General features: G+C 46.1%; 1 long non-coding RNA gene across 2 annotated transcripts in view; it reads left to right on the forward strand.

Moving 5' to 3' along the window:
* Positions 1-9,536: 9,536 nt before the first annotated feature.
* LOC141083568 (uncharacterized) overlaps positions 9,537-18,673 on the forward strand; it is a 55,087-nt gene continuing 45,950 nt past the window's right edge. The window contains exons 1-3 of one of the 2 annotated variants that reach the window (XR_012230750.1): positions 9,537-10,139; positions 11,654-11,732; positions 11,917-12,007. This is a non-coding gene — a long non-coding RNA (uncharacterized lncRNA). Of the gene's footprint in view, positions 10,140-11,653; positions 11,733-11,916; positions 12,008-18,673 lie in introns of those variants that run through there. The other variant, XR_012230748.1, reaches the window with a different exon arrangement.

The following is an 18,673-nucleotide window of genomic DNA, read 5'->3' on the forward strand; positions in this document are numbered from 1 at the left end:
GAGTACAGTGATGATGGACACAGGGGTCTTCAGCAGACCACTGGCTGTCATGGCAACACATCAGCATTCCGTGATTCCGTTATAGAAAGGTACGTAGCCTCATCCACATGCATTAAATGCCGCTGTCACAGATTGACAATGACATTTAAGAGGTTAATAGTTGCGGCCGAGCTCTGCTCAACCCACAGCTGTTAGAAGCAGATGATAGCTGAATATCACAACCATCATTTGCTGGGAAACATGCAGGCCCAGCATGCAACCTCGCATTAAAGGCAAGGAGCCAGCTTATTATGGACATAACCCATCATAAATCATTAAGGGGTAAGGTATTCCTTAAATACAGTAACCTCTTGCAATCAATCAATCTGCTTCTTCTGTCTCGGTGCAAGATGTCACAGGACACCTTCATAGGTTTTGTGGAGTTCATGCGTGATGGTTTTAAACTGTTTAAGGTGGCACAAGAGGGGCCCAATATTCGGCTGGTGGTTATAATGGTATGCCGTGTGTTTGCGTCAATTAGGAAAAAGAAAGCCAGCATCAGGTGTAGGGAAGGTGACCTGATGGACGGACGGACGTGTCAGAATAGAGAAAGATAGGTTTGCACAGTTTAGACAGGTGTCAGTTACTACAGTGGGGAAACAGCTAGGAAAGTGTAGTGGACGTGCAGTACCTTGGGCTGACCATTAGATGGCAGGGAGGAGTGTGAGTAAAGGACTTGACATCAGCTTAGGGCTTTAGAAACCGTTGGTCAAATTACAAATTGGGACGCTGTGGCGGATCTGCGTTGCTGCAGAGGATCCAAGGCAGCAGCTGATTCTGCCCAAGATGGCGGTATTACTCCAATGCAGGAGAGAGGTCCGGGTGTTTGCCATGGTTCTGGATGGACTGGGGCCCCCTCCAACGTACTCCTGGGAGAAACGATATGTGCCAGGAGGCCTCGGGTGTCTGGAGTGGCGATGGCGTCGGGAGATCGAGTCCCGCTGGGAGTCATGGACAGTCTTTCAGATCTCAGGTGGAGAAGAGTGGTTGTGGACCCTACAGGAGCGACCGCCAAAGACATCACCGGGAAGCCTCCCCGCGAACCCCCTGAGCCTGGAGGCCAGCCTCGCCGGATGGCGGGGTGAAGAACAGAGACTGCGGGAGAAGCCGCGGGAAGATGTGACGGAGGCCGCAACGTCAGGAAAGGTGAGAGTTTCCCCGGCTCTGCCAGCGGCTCTGCAAGAAGTCCCCGCTACTCAGCCGCAGAACGCGGCCCCCTGTGTATCCGAAAGTCTGGCCGAGGAGGCCCTTACTGTTTACGCTGAGCTGAGCAGGGCCTCCGTTACCGTTCCTGATTCATCATGCCCAGTGGCGCCACGTCTGGTGTCGCCGGTGCAGAGACTGTCTACAAAAGGCGCTGCTGCGTGTCCCCTGCCAGTAGCGACCTCATTCCCGGAATCGGCAGCTACTCCAGCTCCGTCTGGAACTCCAGGTGCGGCCTATCCCGCAGCCGCGGCTATGCTGGCGTTGGAGCCGGCTGCGGCCTATGTGTCAGGCCCTGTGGCCCAATCTGCGAAAAATCCGGCTGTCCCTGCCCGCCACCCGGCCCCAGCGGCTGCTGGGCCGCTGAAATGATCAGCCGCCTCTGCCCCGCCGTCATCCTCGGTTAAGTCCCGCCCACCGGACTCCAGGGCTCGTACTGGACCCTCTGTTTGGGTCGCAGGAGTTATAAAGAAGAAGAGGGCCAGGGAGCAGGAAGTCTGGAACCTGCTCCATGAGAGGGGAGAGGCTGGCATGGCGGCTGCACGATTCCCGGGACGGCTCGTTTATACTAACTTGCAGAAAGGGACACTTCTTGCATCCTGGGAGCTCCACGGTTGTGGGGTCCCTTGCTACCAGCCACCAGGAGATGGCTTGAACTGTTGGGAATTCGCTATTTGCATAACGGTGTAATTGGGACAGTTTGCGTCCAGGTTAAAAGAAAAATGTTTTCCTTGTTATAAGTGTTGAAATTGGTTTGACTGACATAGCGGGGATGCAAAAGAAAAGTGCCAATGTTAAAGGAAGGGGGAGAAAGCCTGTTATATATTTTTTTTTGTTTGTTTTGCTGGTTAAAAAGAAAAAATTGTAAATGAAAAAAAAATAGAAAAAGGGGTACTATTGCTATTATAAAGTTTGTTTTGTTGTATAATATGCAAAAGTAAATGCAACAGGTCCGGGTAAGGGAAGGTCTGAGGGACCAACGGGAAGTGTGAGATCCGAAGAGGGGTCTATGTGTGAAGAGGGTCTGGGAGACCGAGACGCCGACCATGACATGTAACTGAAAGAAGGGTAAAAGAGTTGGAAGACGTGAGAGAGACAGCCGTCCTAGGTCAGGTCCCCAACACCACGGACACCCCTGAAGGAGGAAGGCGGGCGCTGGTAATGATCTGGTAGGTGTGATACCTCAATCATGGCGTACCGAATAGTGGAAGGTGACAGTAGGGGAGAGTAGGGGAAGGTACACGCCATAGAGAGAATATGGGTGTACCTAGCCCAATTTGAAAGACGTTGTCATGTGGCGTGCGCGCTGGTGAGTAGCAGTTGGCTGCTCAGAGCATAGTGCTCCCAGTATGGTTCGGCCCCCGCAGGTAGTGGGTTTGGCCCAACAGCTAGTCCGACAACAGAGTGTAGGTGAAGCTTCAGAACGACGAAGGCAGGAATGACGATTGTTGAGGACGATGATGGACAAAGGAAGGGGGAGTGTAGGGAAGGTGACCTGACGGACGGACGTGTCTGAATAGAGAAAGAAAGGTTTGCACAGTTTAGACAGGTGTCAGTTACTATAGTGGGGAAACAGCTAGGAAAGTGTAGTGGATGTGCAGTACCTTGGGTTGACCATTAGATGGCAGGGAGGAGTGTGAGTAAAGGACTTGACATCAGCTTAGGGCTTTAGAAACCGTTGGTCATGGGGCGGAGTTACAGTGACAGGGGACCGGTGTGCTATAAATACTGAGGGAGGGTTCCAGAAAGTTCCAGTCCCCAGGGGGAGCTCCAGTGACAGGAGGACTGTGACAGTCTGTGCGCTGTGAAGAGAATCCAAACCAGGGGGACTGAGGAGAGAGAACGTCAGGGGGGTGGTCCTGACAGGAATACCGCAAAATAGACGAGACACAGAGGTTATATCGACGAGGCACAGAGGTTACGGATACCGTGTTAAGAAAGACGTTGTGACCAGTGAAATTACTGTTGGTTGACGGGCCTAAGGCGGCCACAGTGACGGACCTGTCAAAAGCGTCAACAAGAGTAAAGGGACGGTACGTATATATACGTCCCTGGCGAAAGTGCGGTGTTCTGTGGTGTATTGTAACCGGAGAGCCTTGAGGAAAATTGCGGAGTGCTGTGAGGCTGTCAGGTGGACAGCAAGTGAATAAAGCTTGGACCTGTTGCACCCAGAATCTGTCTCCATCTTGTCTCTGTTTCGTCTCTGCGCGGTAAGAAGAGGGACCACCCCCCAGCTCGGCTACTGACCCCTACACAGGATTCACTGAGCGAAGGAGGCACGCTGTAGGAGATAGGTTGATGTTGGAGGAAATAGTATTAAGCTCTAGGCGATGATCTACTGAAGAACAACGTTCTGACTAGAGTTGAGCGACTTTTGGTTTTTTAGGGTCGCGTTTCGTTTCGTGAAACCCGACTTTTCCAAAAGTCGGGTCGAGCAAGATCGTCCGATTATAGGGAAAAGTCGGGGTCGTCCCGAAACACGAAACCCAATGTAAGTCAATGGGGAATAAAAGTCGGCAGTGAGAGGAGGACAGGAAACACACCAACAGTGCCCATTTGAATGCCAAAAGCATCAATTCTTCTTACTTAAGCTTGTCAACCTTAATTAACTTCATAATACAAGTTACGCACTGAAAAATGGGGGTTATTTGGTTACAGTTGTGGGGGGGAGGGCTGGCTCCAGGTTTTCATGTGCCCTGGGTGAAAGAGCGCCCCTTTAACACATACCACAACTCATCATGCTCCGATACGGCAGAGAAATAGCGGTATAGTACAATGAAAAATACTTCACTTTTTACATCTCATGACGAGGCCCATCTATTTCTCCATACAGAATCATTGGTCCCATATAATGTTTGAAACAGTATATGATGAGCTCCACATAATGCTACAGTATATGTTGGTCCCCATGGATGAAGCTCCACTGTCTTATGGGCCCAAATAATGCTCCAAACATAATGGGCCCCATTTCTAATGCTCTAGTGTATAATGGGCCCTGTAAATGCTGCTCCAGTGTCTGATGTCCACCTTTGGAATGTTCCAGTGTATGGTGGGCCCCATCTATCATTCTCCAGAGTATAGTGCTCCCCAAAAATTGCTGTCCCAACATTGAAAACAATCAAATAAGTCTCCTCGCTAGGGAATCCCTGTACTTGTCTGGACTCCTCGTCGTCCCCATCTTCCATCTCACTGCACAGTATTTCAACTTTGCAAGTGCTGTGATCCTGAGCAAGCAGGGGGGGCCCACTCGTTGGCGACGGCACTGGCACAGGGCCCCTGATAGTACGGTGTGTCTGATGGCGGGTGGGCCGAACCTGCACTTTCATCTGCAGCTTCCACTTTGTCACCGTGTAAGATGGAACTGTATATGGGAAGGGTAACCTGAGTTTCATCAGGGTCAGATTCAGGCCGTGTAGCGTGCGAGGGGAATGTAGTGGTCTGGGTCAATGTACCAGCAGATTCATCGAGCAGTGGCTGGGCATCAGTGCACTTGTGTCGCCCCCAGGAGTACAGTCGCCACAGTGGCATTACCTTCTTCCTAGGGAGTGAGATGTCATGCTTGGGAGCAACGAACGATCTCTCTAGCAGGTTAACTGATTGGGCGGCGTTATTCCCACGAGTCATGACCCTCCAAACAGCGTTCATGAAGGCAAAGTGTTTGTTTTACGTGGGCAGTATGGTTGCAAAGCTGAACCTTAAAGGAATGTCCAGAAGGGCACCACCAGGAGTGGAGCCTACAGTTAAATTCGACTCCACCTGGGAAACCTCAACCATGCCAGCTACAGAACAGATGCACACATTGCAAGCTTAATTCCGTTAACGAACGAGACTCCGTCATGCCCCGCGGTCCGAGTCCGGCTTACTAGAGGGACACGTGAGGCTCTGGCACATGAGATTGGCCAATAACTGGTGTGTCATCCCCTTACATGTCCGTGGCTGCATGTGCGCTACACTGAAAAGGCCAGCGTTTGTCGCTTACAGGTGCAGATAACCCGCTCAACAACGTTAGTGATGGGGATCACTGATTACAATTATTACCCGCGAACAATGATTTCCCAGTAAGTGCAGGTCAACCGCAGTTCCGGAATTAGGCCTAACCGTCATTCCTGAAAAAATGAAAAACTTACGTGTGCAAACCACAGGTGCTGTAGCTTGCTTAACAGCTCGCCAGCCGTTCTCACGCCCAGTATGGATTACACATGATTGCACAAAGGTGAGAAAGGGTACCGTATCCCCAGATAACATGTATGGATAGCGTACACATTCAAAATATATGTCTATACATCAGGAGGCAGGCTCAGATGGTGTTAGGCCCAGTATGGATTGCATGTGATTGCACAAAGGTTAGAAAGGGTACCGTATCCCCAGATAACATGTATTGATAGAGTACACATTCAAAATATATATTTCTATACATCAGGAGGCAGGCTCAGACGGTGTTAGGCCCAGTATGGATTGCCCGTGATTGCACAAAGGTTAGAAAGGGTACCGTATCCCCAGATAACATGTATGGATAGCGTACACATTCAAAATATATGTCTATACATCAGAAGGCAGGCTCAGACGGTGTTAGGCCCAGTATGGATTGCACGTGATTGCACAAAGGTTAGAAAGGGTACCGTATCCCCAGATAACATGTATGGATAGCGTACACATTCAAAATATATGTCTATACATCAGGAGGCAGGCTCAGACGGTGTTAGGCCCAGTATGGATTGCACGTGATTGCACAAAGGTTAGAAAGGGTACTGTATCCCCAGATAACATGTATGGATAGCGTACACATTCAAAATATATGTCTATACATCAGGAGGCAGGCTCAGACAGTGTTAGGCCCAGTATGGATTGCACGTGATTGCACAAAGGTTAGAAAGGGTACCGTATCCCCAGATAACATGTATGGATAGCGTACACATTCAAAATATATGTCTATACATCAGGAGGCAGGCTCAGACGGTGTTAGGCCCAGTATGGATTGCACGTGATTGCACAAAGGTTAGAAAGGGTACCGTATCCCCAGATAACATGTATGGATAGCGTACACATTCAAAATATATGTCTATACATCAGGAGGCAGGCTCAGACGGTGTTAGGCCCAGTATGGATTGCACGTGATTGCACAAACGTGAGAAAGGGTACCGTATCCCCAGATAACATGTATGGATAGTGTACACATTCAAAATATATGTCTATACATCAGGAGGCAGGCTCAGACGGTGTTAGGCCCAGTATGGATTGCACGTGATTGCACAAAGGTGAGAAAGGGTACCGTATCCCCAGATAACATGTATGGATAGCGTACACATTCAAAATATATGTCTATACATCAGGAGGCAGGCTCAAACGGTGTCAGGCACAGTATGGATTTGACGGCCCAGACTACACAGCGGAGGAGCAGGGAGAGGTAAAGATTGCAAATGCTGGGGCCCTGCCCAAGCAAGGAGGGCCCACTCGTGGGCGTCAGTACTGGCACTGGGCCCCTCATAGTACGGCGGTGTGTCTGACGGCGGGTGTGCACCACCACCGTCAGAGACACTTGATTGCACTATGAGGGACCCTGTGCCAGTGCCCGTGCCCAAGAGTCGGCCTACCCACCTGTCCAGGGCAACGGCACTCGCACGGTGTCGTGCGCTAGGTGGTGACCCCGGCCATGGGGGGGAGGCAGCACAGTTAGGGAGTTTTAGAAAGTGGCATATGTTGATGTTGGACATTCAGCTGATGCAAAAGGTGAAATAGGTCAAGTCCCAGGAAGAGGTGGACCAAAGCAAGCCATTTTTCTGTCACCCTATGTGTCATCAGGGGAAGGTGGGACAAAATCCTTGGAAACCCATGCGTGGTTCATTTTAATGAAGGTTAGATCATCCACATTTTGGGTTGACAGACGGGTCCTTTTTTCTGTCAGGATTGATCCAGCTGCACTGAAGACTCTTTCCGATAGCACACTTGCAGCTGGGCAAGCGAGCTCCTGTAAGGCATATTGTGCCAATTCAGGCCAGGTGTCCAGTTTAGCGGCCCAATAGTCAAAGGGGAATGACCTGTGTGGGAGAACATCGATATGGGAGGAAAAGTAGTTTGTAACCATAGTTGACAACTGCTGTCTCCTGTCACTTTCCATCGATGCAGTATTTCCAGTTGTGTGAGCGGTACTTGAAAAATCAGTCCACAACATTGTCATGAAACCCCTGTCTCCAACGCCACTTCTGCTGTGTGCACCACGAACACCTCTGCCAAGCTGACCCCGGCCCGTACGGCTCGTGTGAGAACCATCACCGCTGCTGTGTGCTGGGAATGCCTCAAGCAACCGATTTACCAGAGTTGCTTGTTTATTAGCCAATATTAGGTCAAGGTTCTCCTGTGGCATGATGTTTTGTAATTTGCCTTTATAGCGTGGATCCAGGATGCTGGCCAACCAGTAGTCGTCATCGTTCATCATTTTGGCAATGCGGGGGTCCCTTTTTAGGATCTGCAAGGCATAATCTGACATGTGGGCCAATGTTCCCGGTGTCAATGATGCACTGCGAGTGCTGGCTGGAGGAGAACTTTCTGGCAAATCCACATCCCTCCAGTCACGCACAAACCCTGTACCAGACCTTGCCACGCCAACATTTTCACTTGCCCCACGAGATGCATCCTCCTCCCCTAAGTAATCATCCCCATCATCCTCCTCCTCCTCCTCTTCTTCCTCCACCTCGTCCAGGAGAGGTCCCTGAGCAGACAATGGCTGAATGTCATCAAGGATTCCCTCCTCCTCTTCCTCCTCATCAACATTGGCTGCAGAAGCCTGCTCCTTAAGGTGCGTCAAAGTTTGCATGAGCAGACGCATAAGTGGGATGCTCATGCTTAGGATGGCATCGTCTGCGCTTACCAGCCGTGTGCATTCCTCAAAACACTGAAGGACTTTACAGAGGTCTTTCAGCTTCGACCACTGCACACCTGTCAACTCCATGTCTGCTCTCAAAGTGCCTGGCCGTGTATCCTCCCACAAATGCATTATGGCCTGTCTCTGTTCGCACAGCCGCTCAACCATGTGCAGGGTGGAGTTCCACCTTGTTGCAACGTCGATAATGAGGCGGTGGTTGGGAAGGTGGAGCAATCACTGCAGCTTCTGCATACGACAGTCTTCGCACCTTCTGGAGCAGGGTTGTTAACTCCGGATAATTTTTGAGGAAGCACTGCACCACCAGGTTCAAGGTGTGAGCCAAGCAAGGTATGTGGCTGAGTTTTGAAAGGGCTATGGCTGCCACAAAATTACGGCCGTTATCACTAACTACCTTGCCTGCCTCAAGATGTACACTGCCCAGCCATGACTCAGTTTGTCGCTTCAAGTACTCGGCCAGCACCTCGGCGGTGTGTCTGTTGCCCAAACACATCATCTGCAACACAGCCTGCTGACGCTTTCCACTAGCTGCTCGATAGGGGGACACCTCGTGTGCAACAGTGGCAGCTGCAGATGGAGTGCTCGTACGACTGCGCTCTGTGGACGAGCTTTCGCTTCTGGAGGAGGAGGAGGAGGAGGGTCGAACGCCTACAGCCAACTGTTTCCTATACCGTGGGCTAGGCAGCACTGTCCCACCACCGCTGTCCCCTGTGGACCCTGCATCCACCACATTAACCCAGAGCGCAGTGATGGACACGTAACGGCCCTGGCCATGCCGACTGGACCATGCATCAGTTGTGAGGTGCACCTTTCCGCTCACTGACTTCTTGAGTGCATGGACAATGCGGTCTTTCACATGATAGATAATACAGATGGTTAGCACTCGGCCAGAGGGTTCGAGTTCGCGGTGCCAGTGAGAAGGAACGGATAGTCCCAGAATCGCATAAACAATGTATAGTCACTGCACACGCTGATTGTACTTAATGTGAAGTAAATTTATTGCTTGACAGTGAGGAAGCGACATCAAACGACGTTTCGGCCACATCGGCCTTTATCACAAAGTCGCTGTAATAAAATACATACATAAAAATATCAAAAAATTGTAAACTTTATACAAAATATATACACATAGTATCCAGAGAGCATGGAATATAAGCACTAGAATTATTTAGAAAGATTTGGAGACATCAAACACGTGCAACTGAGAGATAACGCGGTAGATAAGAAACATGAAGGAGCGTGGTCATACCCTTTTCAATTGAATGTAGGGTCTGTTTTCACCAAATCGATAGTGTCACTGCTAGGCATAAATGAGTTGATAGCATATTCTGTAAGTAGGGATAGATGAACATATCGTTAGGGTGACATAAATAAAGAAAAAAAGACAAAAATAAAAATAAAAAAATCTTAAGGACAAGCTTGTCCGGGCTGACCTGGGTACCTCCAGTCACATCAATACACATACTCTAACAGGACAAAAGAGAACTGGTACATTCCCTTGCCTAAACTGCATGAGCTGTTCCAATATCATCAAAGGCAGTGAGATAGTCCACCCACGTTCTGGCAAATCCTATCCAATTAGGGATTACTTCACTTGTGAAACTAACTTCGTCGTTTACATCATCAAATGTCCATGTGGTTTATTGTACGTGGGTGAAACCACCCAGGCAATCAGGGACAGAATATCCAGTCACAAGTCTACGATTAGATGCGGGAAAACATGGCTCCCACTTCCTGCCCATTTCAAGGAAGCCCGACACAACGTATCACAACTACGGTTCCAAATTATTGAAAAAGTCCCTAGACCCAAAAGAGGTGGGAACCATGTTCGCCTTTTAAAGCAACGGGAGACATTCTGGATCTACACACTAGACACCTTACATCCGAGGGGTCTCAATCGAGAAATCGATTGGCTAATCTAATAATTTTTATAAAAATTCCTTTTTTTCTCTTCCTCTTTCCCTAGACCCATTGATTGGTTGCCTTCTTGATTCTCCCCTTTTTACATCTAACCCAAGCGGTAAGATAATGAAACATAATGTGTTTTTGTTTTTTCTTTTTTCTTTTTTGTTTTTGTTTGTTTTTTCTTTTTCTTTTTCAAGTTTGCAAAAAAGTTTTCCACAACCCCCCCCCTTTTTTTGTCCCTTCCTCTGTTTGAAGGCATTTTGCCGTACAATTTATTTTCACCTTTTCTTTACAAATTTGGTCTTTTTATTTACTTTTCAAAAAAAAATTTTTTCCCCTTATATTTTGTTCCTTGCAGGCTTTTTTTTCCCCCCCTTTTTTTTCCTTTTTTTCTTCTTTTCTTTTTTTCTTTTTTTCTTTTTTTTCCCCCCTTGTTCCTTTTTCTCTTTATTTTTTATTTTTTTATTTTTTATTTTTTACTTTTTATTTTTTGTTTATTTTTATTTTTTATTTTCTACTATTCTCATTTTATATCTTTATTTTTCCCTTTATTATTTCTCCTTCTTTATTTTTCCTTTTTTCTAATCTTCATAATTCATTTGATTTGAGTTCATAACCTTCTCCATTCTCTCCCCTAGGTCTGACATCACTCTTTTCATTTCTTCTATTTTTTATGTTTGTTTAAGTTTGGACTCCTACGCAATTCAAATGCTGTATATTTACATGTATGATTTGCAATAATACTGTTCGTTTATATTTGTTTCCATATGTTAATTGCCCAGTCTCTTTATATATAGCACACTGCACCTCCCCCCCCGATGCGTGTGTCCCACTCAGAGCTACAGCAGTCTCTGCATGGCCTCATTAGGTTTTCTTTGATTGCACTCTACTGCGCATGTGTGAACAGCCAGCGCCATCTTTTTGGTGGGGATCAATGTGAGACACTACGGCCGTGCTCCAATGCACACGCCCCGGCGTCTGATGTCACTTCCGGTCACATGACCGGACCAGACAGGATAAAAAGCACAGCCTGTGATCCAGCGCTCACTCACTGCTCTGGCACCATTGTGCAGACTTCACACTCCACTGAGCCACCAATAATAGTAAGTACTGTCCCATTGGGACCACTGCTGTACCACCAACCTTACCATGGTCCCTACCCAGGACCACCGCTGCATCACCAACTTTTGTATGGTCCCAATCCAGGACCACCAATCCTGCCACATCTCTAATGTACCCCCTTTTTCTTTGTTTAGCAGTGGCATATTTACCAGTCCACCACCTCTTCAAGGAACAGGATTTAGCAGCAACTTTGGTATATTTCTTTGTTTTCCCTAAATAGAATACAGCTTTTGTCTGGACAGCTAGATACCTGGGCATATTTTTACAGTCCCTCACTGTCTTTTTTGTATACAACTAGCTATGCCACTTATGCTGGTTAATCTGTTTTATCCATCTGTCCTCCAGACACCCAGTTCAGTACTTGATCTATCTTTATTTTTTATTTTTAATTTTTTATTTTTTTTATTTTCATTCTTATTCCTATTTTTTATTTTTCATTTTTTATTTTTGTCTTTTTTTCTTTATTTATGTCACCCTAACGATATGTTCATCTATCCCTACTTACAGAATATGCTATCAACTCATTTATGCCTAGCAGTGACACTATCGATTTGGTGAAAACAGACCCTACATTCAATTGAAAAGGGTATGACCACGCTCCTTCATGTTTCTTATCTACCGCGTTATCTCTCAGTTGCACGTGTTTGATGTCTCCACATCTTTCTAAATAATTCTAGTGCTTATATTCCATGCTCTCTGGATACTATGTGTATATATTTTGTATAAAGTTTACAATTTTTTGATATTTTTATGTATGTATTTTATTACAGCGACTTTGTGATAAAGGCCGATGTGGCCGAAACGTCGTTTGATGTCGCTTCCTCACTGTCAAGCAATAAATTTACTTCACATTAAGTACAATCAGCGTGTGCAGTGACTATACATTGTTTATGTCTTTCACATGATGGTGGAGGGCTGGGATGGCTTTGCGAGAGAAGTGGCGACTGGGTAGGTCATAGCATGGTACTGCATAGGCCATGAGTTCGCGGAAAGCTGCGCTTTCCACCAACCGAAAGGGCATCATCTCAAACGAGATTAGTTTGGCAATGTGGGCGTTCAAACCCAGTGTACGCGGATGAGAGACTGAGTACTTTCTTGACCTACTCATAGTGTCTGGGAGGGTGAGCTGGACTTGAGAACTGCATGTGGTGGAAGTTGCGGTGGACAGGGCGGACTGAGAGAGGGTTGATGATGGTGATGGAGTTGGTGTTCTTTCTGATGGCCTAGAATCAGTCTTTCGTTGATATAACAGTGGGATTCCCTGACTGCTGTGGCCTTGCAACGACACCTCAACATTTGCTGCTGTGCTAACCGGTGGGCTTACAGTGGGGGAAACAATGTAGCGTTGCTGACTACCTTCGTTGTGATCAGTTGCACATGTGGCACTTGAGGTTTGGTGTTGTGTCCATGCTTGCAAGTGCATGGTGTTTAAATGTCTAAGCATGCAACTGGTATTCAAATTTTTCAGATTTTTCCCTCGGCTAAAGGTCTTTGCGCACTTCTTACAGATATCCTTGGCCTGATCATGAGGATTTTGTTCAAAAAAGTGCCACACTGCACTCTTCCTACTTTGGCAGACATTTTGCGGCCTAGCACGCTGTGATCTTTTGACCCTCTGGACAAGCTGTCCAGCAACTCTTTTGATGTTTGGAACCTGTCTTTGGAGTGCTCCGGGCCTGCCAGATAACAGCTGTTGCGATGTCGATGTCTGCTGTGGATGCTCCTCATCTGAGCTATTGGAAGCAGCACCCTCTTCCCCCAATGGATGCCAATCTGGGTCAACAACTGGGTCATCCATCACCTCCTCTTCAATGTCATGTGCACCTTCCTCTGTGTCAGCGTGTAAGGTGGTATAGTGTGCGGGAAGGGGCACCTGAGTCTCATCAGGGTCAGAATCTGGCTCTGTACACTGCGAGGACAATGTAGTGCTCTGAGTGAATGTACCAGCAGAATCATCCATCAGCGGCTGTGCATCAGTGCACTCCATGTCAGATTCATCTTGGCCTGGGTAATTCACCATTTCACTTGATAATCCAGGCATGGTATGTGAAAACAGCTCCATGGAGTAATCAGTAGTATGGCCTGCGTCATCCTTCAATCTTGGTTGGGGTGAAGGACACAAGGAAAGGTGTGGTTCATGAACATGAGCCTCCAATGACGACTCAGTGCTTTTACTTTTTACAACTGAAGAAGAGGAGGCGATAGAGCTGGAGGCTGAGTCAGCAATGTAAGACAAAACTTTTTCCTGATGCTCTGGCTTTAAAAGCGGTTTGCCAACTCCTAGAAAACTAAGCCTTCGAAGCCTTATGGAGCCAGACGATGACGCAGGCTCAACACCTCCTGCATTCGGTCCTATTTTGCTCTTGCCACTACCATCAGATCCAACACCATCATTACCAGCTGCCAACCCCCACCCAATTCCACGGCCTCTTTCACCAGCCTTCCTCATTTTTGGTAGAAATGTAGACAAAATCCAACAAACTATATAGCAATGTAATACAAGGTGTCTATAGGACAGGGGAGATTTTGAATTTCTGCTCACACTAGTGGACACTGGACACTTTTGGATTGTGTGAGGCCCACTGAATATCTGAGCGCTATGTCACAGGCTCGATGACACAGCTGTGACCAAAGTGACTAGAGGATAAGTGAGATTTTGAATTTCTGCACACACTAGTGGACACTGGACACTTTTGGATTGTGTGAGGCCCACTGAATATCACAGCGCTATGTCACAGGCAGAAATTGGCTAGTGTATCACAAACAACAAGGTGTATGTAGAATTGGGCAGAGTAGGAATCTCCCTAGAGTGCAGGTCTGTAAGAACGGAACATGTCCTCGACTTATTCTCACAGAGTGACACAGATAGCTTCACTGTGGCTGTGATAACAGTCGTTACACGGTACTGTGTGAGGAGCGTACACCGCTGTATGGTGTGAAAAAATGCATGCTCAGCAGGAAAAAAAAAAAAAATTTGGGATTGCTTTTAAAAAAGCAGTTTGCAGCTCAGTACCTCAGCAGGACAAAAAAAAAAATTGGGATTGCTTTTAAAAAAGCAGTTTGCAGAGCAGTGGGTAAACAGCAATGCAACTGTCAGGAAGCCTTAGAAGGCAGCCCAACAACCAACACCACTGATACACCACAATATAGCCTCCCCTTGCACTGCACACACAGTGACTGGTGTGTTGTACAAGTAATAGAAAAACTGACGGCACATCTAGAACTAGTCTGAATAGGTGCATACCAAAAGGTAACTTGCATATTAAATAGAAAATGGTAGCACACCAAATATGAAATATGTGAAATACGAATAGCAAAATGGCTTTAGTAATACATTTCATAATGGCTTTTGTAAGGCATATCAAATATGAAATAAGTGAAACATGAATAGCATAATGGCTTTTGTAATCTAGAAAAACATATGAGATACTTAGCACAAAATTTGGCCAAAAGATGTGAGCCCATTCACCAACGACAAGGTGATCTCAGATTGAATGGGTCCCTATACTGACTGCCTAGTGTGAACTGACCTCTGGCTAGTAACATGATAAAGCCTGTATATATAGGACGATAGGAACCAAAACATGTGATTGAATGCGATTAAAATCACCACTTGATGAAGGGCGGAGTGCTCAGTCAGAAAAACAGTATACAAGTAATAGAAAAACTGACGGCACATCTAGAACTAGTCTGAATAGGTGCATACCAAAAGGTAACTTACATATTAAATAGAAAATGGTAGCACACCAAATATGAAATATGTGAAATACGAATAGCAAAATGGTGTGTTGTACAGGCACAATCGCTAGCAGCAGAAGCAGTTTTTTTTTTTTTCTTCTTCCCTGCCTAACGCTCTCCCTACAGAATCAGCAGCAACCTCTCCCTATGCTAAGATCGGCAGAAGTAAGATGGCGGTCGGCGTGCACGCCCTTTTATACCCCCTGTGATGCCCACCAAAGCAAGCCAATCACTTGCATGCCCTTCTGAAAGATGGTGGTGACCCGTGCCTATGTCATCACGTTGCCCACAGTGTCCGTGGATCCTGATTGGCTGAAAAAGAGTGCAAAACAAACTTTTGAAACGCGACTTTGGCGCGTAAGTCGCCGACCTCGTGGCCGACCTCATCCTAGGGTCGGGTTTCGTTTCATGAAACCCGACTTTGCCAAAAGTCGGCGACTTTTGAAATTTTTCGACCCGTTTCGCTCAACTCTAGTTCTGACACTTAAGTGGATAGTATAAGTGCCACCTACATATTTTTTTGTAGATCAAGTACCCACTTATGGTATTCTTTGACTAAAGTGGCCTCTTTAAATAGATTGACACTGGCACACTTCAAAAAAATTTTCAAGAGTTGTCCAAGGAACGTGATAAAGATGTTGATTCTTCCTCCAGATTCCAAAGGTCTCAATCTAATTGATCATTTGTGTGATGAGCTGGAAAATCAAGTCCAATCCTTCCTTAAAAGATACAGTTCTTTTATTATTGATCTTCTGCTGCCATCAAATTGGCAAATACCCCATCTTTGGTGGCCTGAAACTGTTTTCTTGGTGGAAAGTGACAGAGAGCAGAAGCCGTGAACGAGCTGCTGCTCCAAAATGCCCTAGCACTGTACAGGAAAATTGTGTCCCAGTCCCAATGTGCTACATGGTGTGGAATGCTTATACGTTCTTGTAGGCACTGGCTGCTTCGGGACCAGGGGACAAGATTCAGGCAATGACCATTCCGGAACAGGGAGCAAGGTTCAGGCATTGATCTCTCTTGGACAAGGTTCAGGGACTGGCCGCTCCAGAACCAGAGGACAAGTTTTAGGTCCTGGCTGCTAAGGGACCAGGGGATGAGGTTCAGACACTGGCTGCTCCTGGACCAGGGCATGAGGTTCAGGAACTAACCGCTCCAAGACCAGGGGATAAAGTTCAGGTACTGGTAGCTCTAGGACCAGAGGACAAGTTTCAGGCCCTGACTGCTCATGGACCAGGAGACAAGGTTCAGGCACTGGCCGCTCCAAGACCAGGGGATGAAGATACAGGACTGTACACATCGGGACCAAGGGATAAGATTCAAGCTCTGACCTCACCGGGACAGCTCATGAATGGTATATCTTACTAACTAATGATTCACTATGTTGCTTGGTGACTCCCTTGTGTAGAGGGAGACTCTTACACAAGATTCCTCCCAGCTATCGGCAGGGAGGCATCTTGCAGGTGTATTGTTTATGCTAAATGCCTCTCAGCAATAGTCAGAGAGTGTTAAGCATAATGCATGTGCTGCCCCTTTAAGAATGGGAAAGTGCCAGACTGTGGCGCTCACACATTGATAGCAGGAAATACAAGGAAGCAGGAAGACACCGGTAAACACACTGCGGGGCTGGGGTGATGCGTAAGCCTGCGTCCCTGCATGAAAGTGGAAGGAGGCACCATGCAGGTGAGCCGGCTGGAGCATTACAACCTCCCTATCTGATCTGCTATCAGGAAGCAGTCCCTTTTTACAGAGGCTTGCTTCTCCCTCTATGGGCTAATCCCGAACCGTTAACTATGTCTGTCCCTATGTCTTTATCTGACATATATACCTTTACAAATACTGTGCATTGCATATGCATACATTAAATATATTACATTTATACTGCTTCCCAAATCTATCTTATCTTATGGTCACTTATATTTTGAAACCTATCCTATGCATGGTATCACTTATTTTATACTTTACACTTTGTGTATTCCTACTGCACCCCATGTCTATTATACTAACAATACTTGATCCCTTGATCCCAATATATTAAGCAGGTTACACCTATAAAGCTTATCACACTCTATACATTACAACATATATCTAAAGTAGCATGACTCTATTCACATTATAATATACAGCACAGTGCGATCTTCAGGGGTAGGAACACAATAATACAGTCTTACAGTGGCAAGAGGTATGTGGTCTCAATGGTGCAGATGATCGTGTGCACGTTCTTGGTATGACCCGTAGAAGCGCTACTGCAGTGCGAAACAGCCCTCGTTTTCTCCACTCCTGCTCCCATCCTTCCGACACCGATGTTTTAAAATACTGGAATAAAGAGTGACTTTTACCGGTGAGTGCCATCCGTTTTCTTCTTTATTGGCATCACATTATTGAATACAACCTTTCTTATATCTGGAATTCTAGTAAATTATGGATTCAAATGGAAATATAATAATGAAAACACAATAATGGAGCAATTACTATAGAAATCTATTTAAAAGTTGACACAAACAAATAAAAGGTGGGGTACAACTTGCTTGAAAAGTCAAGATCATCTATGAAATTAAAAAATTCTGTGTTTTTGCAATTAGCTACCATTTTGTAAGAACCACTCATATTTCAAACGATAGCAAAGTGTTTAGATAAACTGGTCATAAAGAAGAATTCGTTTTCGTTGTCAATTTCTCGTCCCATAGTTAGCTGCTGTCATTATGGAAAGAGAAGCTGGGAACAACTGCAGTAATGATGATCTGCATTCTTCATGTGCTGAGCCAAACAACTCATCGCAACACTTTTGGCATAGAAATGGGCTACATCTAATTTTATCTCTCTCAGTTAAGCTAAATATATTTCCCTTTTTCCCTAAGCTGTTAACTTGCGAATGCCTGGAGCATTCACTGTTGGTTAAAGGGATGGAAAATGATTAACGCTGATTTGTCATGTTGTACCGGATTATTGAAAAACTTTGGAGAACTACAATAAACCCTTAATGTCCAATGACGTAATTGGTGGAAGGTGACTCCCGTAAGATACCGTACATGTATGTCATACAAAGAGTAGAGATCACCACCAAAAGGATATCTGATTGACAGCCTCGTTGCCCTAGAATAGCCAAGATTAGTGAATACACTGGCCACAATTCAACAGTGTTTTTGCCATAAACACTTTGATAAGGCACAAAAGTTTTGTAGAGCTCAACATTTTTGCCATTTTCACTCCAATATTGCCCAACTGTGCCAAAATGGACTGGGATGGGGTAGAACGAGAGCTTGATGTCACAGCTTGTCTAATTTATGATGAACTGTGGCATACCTTATGGAGAAATCTTACTCCAGTCCCTGATGGGGCACTAAGAGCAACACCCCACTTGTATGTGGTATTATTCAGTCACTATGTGGTGGTAATATGTGGTCCGGCCATGGTGTGACACTATTTGTCAATTAAATGGTGTATTATTTGGTCACTATGTGGTGGTAATATGTGGTCCAGCCATGGTGTGACAATATTTGTCAATTAAATGGTGTATTATTTGGTCACTATGTGGTGCTATGGTGTGACGGTATTTGTCAATTGTATGGTGTATTATTCGGTCACTATGTGGTGGTAATGTGTGGTCGGGCCATGGTGTGACGGTTTTTGCCCATTGTTTGTGGTGTTATTGGTCATTTTAAAAAATGCATGTGACACATTTCCTTAAAGAAATATATGCCTAAAAAGAGTATTGGATAATTTCAGAAATGTTTAGCTAATAGGATAGAGTAGAGTAGGGCCCGGCCAAAAGAGTCAACCTTGTCGCCG

Source organism: Dendrobates tinctorius, unplaced genomic scaffold (assembly GCF_039654945.1).
Source record: "Dendrobates tinctorius isolate UK_male_01 unplaced genomic scaffold, ASM3965494v1 ptg000020l, whole genome shotgun sequence".
NCBI classification, from domain to species: domain Eukaryota; kingdom Metazoa; phylum Chordata; class Amphibia; order Anura; family Dendrobatidae; genus Dendrobates; species Dendrobates tinctorius.